This window comes from Hyperolius riggenbachi, chromosome 4, assembly GCF_040937935.1.
Source record: "Hyperolius riggenbachi isolate aHypRig1 chromosome 4, aHypRig1.pri, whole genome shotgun sequence".
NCBI classification, from domain to species: Eukaryota; Metazoa; Chordata; class Amphibia; order Anura; family Hyperoliidae; genus Hyperolius; species Hyperolius riggenbachi.
In genome coordinates this window covers 103,330,799-103,335,798 of record NC_090649.1, presented here as the reverse complement: position 1 = coordinate 103,335,798, position 5,000 = coordinate 103,330,799, and the positions used below count along the sequence as shown (strand labels likewise).

The 5,000-nt window shown below is 45.3% G+C and overlaps 16 non-coding genes across 16 annotated transcripts in view; all 16 read left to right on the top strand.

Annotated features, from left to right (window-relative positions):
- The window catches only part of TRNAP-AGG (transfer RNA proline (anticodon AGG)), a 72-nt gene extending 29 nt beyond the window's left edge, over positions 1 to 43 (top strand). The window contains exon 1 of the tRNA in view: positions 1 to 43. This exon is cut by the window's left edge and continues 29 nt beyond it. This is a non-coding gene — a tRNA (tRNA-Pro).
- A 135-nt stretch (positions 44 to 178) lies between these two features.
- On the top strand, positions 179 to 250 carry TRNAP-CGG (transfer RNA proline (anticodon CGG)). The gene has a single exon. It is a non-coding gene; the product is annotated as a tRNA-Pro (tRNA).
- A 121-nt stretch (positions 251 to 371) lies between these two features.
- TRNAP-UGG (transfer RNA proline (anticodon UGG)) lies at positions 372 to 443 on the top strand. Its single transcript has one exon. It is a non-coding gene; the product is annotated as a tRNA-Pro (tRNA).
- A 472-nt stretch (positions 444 to 915) lies between these two features.
- TRNAP-AGG (transfer RNA proline (anticodon AGG)) lies at positions 916 to 987 on the top strand. The gene has a single exon. It is a non-coding gene; the product is annotated as a tRNA-Pro (tRNA).
- A 135-nt stretch (positions 988 to 1,122) lies between these two features.
- On the top strand, positions 1,123 to 1,194 carry TRNAP-CGG (transfer RNA proline (anticodon CGG)). Its single transcript has one exon. It is a non-coding gene; the product is annotated as a tRNA-Pro (tRNA).
- Positions 1,195 to 1,315: 121 nt separating this feature from the next.
- Positions 1,316 to 1,387, top strand: TRNAP-UGG (transfer RNA proline (anticodon UGG)). The gene has a single exon. It is a non-coding gene; the product is annotated as a tRNA-Pro (tRNA).
- A 485-nt stretch (positions 1,388 to 1,872) lies between these two features.
- On the top strand, positions 1,873 to 1,944 carry TRNAP-AGG (transfer RNA proline (anticodon AGG)). Its single transcript has one exon. It is a non-coding gene; the product is annotated as a tRNA-Pro (tRNA).
- Positions 1,945 to 2,079: 135 nt separating this feature from the next.
- On the top strand, positions 2,080 to 2,151 carry TRNAP-CGG (transfer RNA proline (anticodon CGG)). The gene has a single exon. It is a non-coding gene; the product is annotated as a tRNA-Pro (tRNA).
- Positions 2,152 to 2,272: 121 nt separating this feature from the next.
- Positions 2,273 to 2,344, top strand: TRNAP-UGG (transfer RNA proline (anticodon UGG)). Its single transcript has one exon. It is a non-coding gene; the product is annotated as a tRNA-Pro (tRNA).
- A 587-nt stretch (positions 2,345 to 2,931) lies between these two features.
- On the top strand, positions 2,932 to 3,003 carry TRNAP-AGG (transfer RNA proline (anticodon AGG)). The gene has a single exon. It is a non-coding gene; the product is annotated as a tRNA-Pro (tRNA).
- A 135-nt stretch (positions 3,004 to 3,138) lies between these two features.
- On the top strand, positions 3,139 to 3,210 carry TRNAP-CGG (transfer RNA proline (anticodon CGG)). Its single transcript has one exon. It is a non-coding gene; the product is annotated as a tRNA-Pro (tRNA).
- A 121-nt stretch (positions 3,211 to 3,331) lies between these two features.
- Positions 3,332 to 3,403, top strand: TRNAP-UGG (transfer RNA proline (anticodon UGG)). The gene has a single exon. It is a non-coding gene; the product is annotated as a tRNA-Pro (tRNA).
- A 485-nt stretch (positions 3,404 to 3,888) lies between these two features.
- On the top strand, positions 3,889 to 3,960 carry TRNAP-AGG (transfer RNA proline (anticodon AGG)). Its single transcript has one exon. It is a non-coding gene; the product is annotated as a tRNA-Pro (tRNA).
- Positions 3,961 to 4,095: 135 nt separating this feature from the next.
- TRNAP-CGG (transfer RNA proline (anticodon CGG)) lies at positions 4,096 to 4,167 on the top strand. Its single transcript has one exon. It is a non-coding gene; the product is annotated as a tRNA-Pro (tRNA).
- A 121-nt stretch (positions 4,168 to 4,288) lies between these two features.
- On the top strand, positions 4,289 to 4,360 carry TRNAP-UGG (transfer RNA proline (anticodon UGG)). The gene has a single exon. It is a non-coding gene; the product is annotated as a tRNA-Pro (tRNA).
- A 479-nt stretch (positions 4,361 to 4,839) lies between these two features.
- Positions 4,840 to 4,911, top strand: TRNAP-AGG (transfer RNA proline (anticodon AGG)). Its single transcript has one exon. It is a non-coding gene; the product is annotated as a tRNA-Pro (tRNA).
- The last annotated feature ends 89 nt before the right edge of the window (positions 4,912 to 5,000 follow it).

Below are 5,000 nucleotides of genomic sequence, written 5' to 3'. Positions count from 1 at the left end.
CTTAGGGTGCGAGAGGTCCCGGGTTCAAATCCCGGACAAGCCCTTCCTTTAAACTACGTGTTGAACAGAAGCGAAAGAGTGCTTTTGCTAAAAGTAAGTGAAGAAATCAAGTAAAGCCCACTTATAGCCTGTTCCACCACTCTGTGTCCTTTTCACTGCCACTGCTGTCGCCAGAGTCGGCTCGTTGGTCTAGGGGTATGATTCTCGCTTCGGGTGCGAGAGGTCCCGGGTTCAATTCCCGGACGAGCCCTTGATTTAGGCATAGTGATGGCCTACGCTCATAGTTATGCTCCTTGCAATTTCTTTGAACCTACTACCACACATGTATATACATCGGTTGGGTGGTACAGGTCGCTACAGGGCTGCTAACTGGCTTGTTGGTCTAGGCGTATGATTCTCGCTTTGGGTGCGAGAGGTCCCGGGTTCAAATCCCGGACGAGCCCAAGTCTTTCCTCTTGCCATGTCAGGACGGGGAACGTTTGGCTCTGAGGTGTAGCACGGCTTCTTTCTAGTTCCCCTCATGATAGTTGATGAGTGTGTGCTGCACGGACTTTATTTTTGCCCTAAGTAACATTTTTTGAAATGCTACTGGCAAATGTTGTGCTAGCATGTAAGGCACCCATGATCCTAGAGCAGCCCTTGCAGAGCTTGTGTCAGTATACCACCCATACATTGTTTTTGCTGGTCACAATTTTGAAGCTTTTTTAAACAAAACATATGTATCAATAAAATCTTTAATCTACCAAAAATGGCTTCAACTAATATTAAGCATATCTATCACTTTAAAGGCAAAGCATTCATCTAGCCAATAGAAGGAACTTGCTACTGTTAAAAAAAAAATAAAAAAAATAAAGGCACATGTGTGTGTTTAGTGTGCAAGCCGGGGATGCAGTTTCTATACCCTAGCTTCCATCTGGCTCGTTGGTCTAGCGGTATGATTCTCGCTTAGGGTGCGAGAGGTCCCGGGTTCAAATCCCGGACGAGCCCTTCCTTTAAACTACGTGTTGAACAGAAGCGAAAGAGTGCTCTTGCTAAAAGTAAGTGAAGAAATCAAGTAAAGCCCACTTATAGCCTGTTCCACCACTCTGTGTCCTTTTCACTGCCACTGCTGTCGCCAGAGTCGGCTCGTTGGTCTAGGGGTATGATTCTCGCTTCGGGTGCGAGAGGTCCCGGGTTCAATTCCCGGACGAGCCCTTGATTTAGGCATAGTGATGGCCTACGCTCATAGTTATGCTCCTTGCAATTTCTTTGAACCTACTACCACACATGTATATACATCGGTTGGGTGGTACAGGTCGCTACAGGGCTGCTAACTGGCTTGTTGGTCTAGGGGTATGATTCTTGCTTTGGGTGCGAGAGGTCCCGGGTTCAAATCCCGGACGAGCCCAAGTCTTTCCTCTTGCCATGTCAGGACGGGGAACGTTTGGCTCTGAGGTGTAGCACGGCTTCTTTCTAGTTCCCCTCATGATAGTTGATGAGTGTGTGCTGCACGGACTTTTTTTTTGCCCTAAGTAACATTTTTTGAAATGCTACTGGCAAATGTTGTGCTAGCATGTAAGGCACCCATGATCCTAGAGCAGCCCTTGCAGAGCTTGTGTCAGTATACCACCCATACATTGTTTTTGCTGGTCACAATTTTGAAGCTTTTTTAAACAAAACATATGTATCAATAAAATCTTTAATCTACCAAAAATGGCTTCAACTAATATTAAGCATATCTATCACTTTAAAGGCAAAGCATTCATCTAGCCAATAGAAGGAACTTGCTACTATTAAAAAAAAAAAAAAAAAATAAATAAATAAAAATAAAGGCACATGTGTGTGTTTAGTGTGCAAGCCGGGGATGCAGTTTCTATACCCTAGCTTCCATCTGGCTAGTTGGTCTAGGGGTATGATTCTCGCTTAGGGTGCGAGAGGTCCCGGGTTCAAATCCCGGACGAGTCCTTCCTTTAAACTACGTGTTGAACAGAAGCGAAAGAGTGCTCTTGCTAAAAGTAAGTGAAGAAATCAAGTAAAGCCCACTTATAGCCTGTTCCACCACTCTGTGTCCTTTTCACTGCCACTGCTGTCGCCAGAGTCGGCTCGTTGGTCTAGGGGTATGATTCTCGCTTCGGGTGCGAGAGGTCCCGGGTTCAATTCCCGGACGAGCCCTTGATTTAGGCATAGTGATGGCCTACGCTCATAGTTATGCTCCTTGCAATTTCTTTGAACCTACTACCACACATGTATATACATCGGTTGGGTGGTACAGGTCGCTACAGGGCTGCTAACTGGCTCGTTGGTCTAGGCGTATGATTCTCGCTTTGGGTGCGAGAGGTCCCGGGTTCAAATCCCGGACGAGCCCAAGTCTTTCCTCTTGCCATGTCAGGATAAAGGCACATGTGTGTGTTTAGTGTGCAAGCCGGGGATGCAGTTTCTATACCCTAGCTTCCATCTGGCTTCAAATCCCGGACGAGCCCAAGTCTTTCCTCTTGCCATGTCAGGACGGGGAACGTTTGGCTCTGAGGTGTAGCACGGCTTCTTTCTAGTTCCCCTCATGATAGTTGATGAGTGTGTGCTGCACGGACTTTATTTTTGCCCTAAGTAACATTTTTTGAAATGCTACTGGCAAATGTTGTGCTAGCATGTAAGGCACCCATGATCCTAGAGCAGCCCTTGCAGAGCTTGTGTCAGTATACCACCCATACATTGTTTTTGCTGGTCACAATTTTGAAGCTTTTTTAAACAAAACATATGTATCAATAAAATCTTTAATCTACCAAAAATGGCTTCAACTAATATTAAGCATATCTATCACTTTAAAGGCAAAGCATTCATCTAGCCAATAGAAGGAACTTGCTACTGTTAAAAAAAAAATAAAAAAAATAAAGGCACATGTGTGTGTTTAGTGTGCAAGCCGGGGATGCAGTTTCTATACCCTAGCTTCCATCTGGCTCGTTGGTCTAGCGGTATGATTCTCGCTTAGGGTGCGAGAGGTCCCGGGTTCAAATCCCGGACGAGCCCTTCCTTTAAACTACGTGTTGAACAGAAGCGAAAGAGTGCTCTTGCTAAAAGTAAGTGAAGAAATCAAGTAAAGCCCACTTATAGCCTGTTCCACCACTCTGTGTCCTTTTCACTGCCACTGCTGTCGCCAGAGTCGGCTCGTTGGTCTAGGGGTATGATTCTCGCTTCGGGTGCGAGAGGTCCCGGGTTCAATTCCCGGACGAGCCCTTGATTTAGGCATAGTGATGGCCTACGCTCATAGTTATGCTCCTTGCAATTTCTTTGAACCTACTACCACACATGTATATACATCGGTTGGGTGGTACAGGTCGCTACAGGGCTGCTAACTGGCTTGTTGGTCTAGGGGTATGATTCTCGCTTTGGGTGCGAGAGGTCCCGGGTTCAAATCCCGGACGAGCCCAAGTCTTTCCTCTTGCCATGTCAGGACGGGGAACGTTTGGCTCTGAGGTGTAGCACGGCTTCTTTCTAGTTCCCCTCATGATAGTTGATGAGTGTGTGCTGCACGGACTTTTTTTTTGCCCTAAGTAACATTTTTTGAAATGCTACTGGCAAATGTTGTGCTAGCATGTAAGGCACCCATGATCCTAGAGCAGCCCTTGCAGAGCTTGTGTCAGTATACCACCCATACATTGTTTTTGCTGGTCACAATTTTGAAGCTTTTTTAAACAAAACATATGTATCAATAAAATCTTTAATCTACCAAAAATGGCTTCAACTAATATTAAGCATATCTATCACTTTAAAGGCAAAGCATTCATCTAGCCAATAGAAGGAACTTGCTACTATTAAAAAAAAAATAAATAAATAAATAAATAAAAATAAAGGCACATGTGTGTGTTTAGTGTGCAAGCCGGGGATGCAGTTTCTATACCCTAGCTTCCATCTGGCTCGTTGGTCTAGGGGTATGATTCTCGCTTAGGGTGCGAGAGGTCCCGGGTTCAAATCCCGGACGAGCCCTTCCTTTAAACTACGTGTTGAACAGAAGCGAAAGAGTGCTCTTGCTAAAAGTAAGTGAAGAAATCAAGTAAAGCCCACTTATAGCCTGTTCCACCACTCTGTGTCCTTTTCACTGCCACTGCTGTCGCCAGAGTCGGCTCGTTGGTCTAGGGGTATGATTCTCGCTTCGGGTGCGAGAGGTCCCGGGTTCAATTCCCGGACGAGCCCTTGATTTAGGCATAGTGATGGCCTACGCTCATAGTTATGCTCCTTGCAATTTCTTTGAACCTACTACCACACATGTATATACATCGGTTGGGTGGTACAGGTCGCTACAGGGCTGCTAACTGGCTCGTTGGTCTAGGGGTATGATTCTCGCTTTGGGTGCGAGAGGTCCCGGGTTCAAATCCCGGACGAGCCCAAGTCTTTCCTCTTGCCATGTCAGGACGGGGAACGTTTGGCTCTGAGGTGTAGCACGGCTTCTTTCTAGTTCCCCTCATGATAGTTGATGAGTGTGTGCTGCACGGACTTTATTTTTGCCCTAAGTAACATTTTTTGAAATGCTACTGGCAAATGTTGTGCTAGCATGTAAGGCACCCATGATCCTAGAGCAGCCCTTGCAGAGCTTGTGTCAGTATACCACCCATACATTGTTTTTGCTGGTCACAATTTTGAAGCTTTTTTAAACAAAACATATGTATCAATAAAATCTTTAATCTACCAAAAATGGCTTCAACTAATATTAAGCATATCTATCACTTTAAAGGCAAAGCATTCATCTAGCCAATAGAAGGAACTTGCTACTGTTAAAAAAAAAAAAAAAATAAAAAAAAATAAAGGCACATGTGTGTGTTTAGTGTGCAAGCCGGGGATGCAGTTTCTATACCCTTGCTTCCATCTGGCTCGTTGGTCTAGGGGTATGATTCTCGCTTAGGGTGCGAGAGGTCCCGGGTTCAAATCCCGGACGAGCCCTTCCTTTAAACTACGTGTTGAACAGAAGCGAAAGAGTTCTCTTGCTAAAAGTAAGTGAAGAAATCAAGTAAAGCCCACTTATAGCCTGT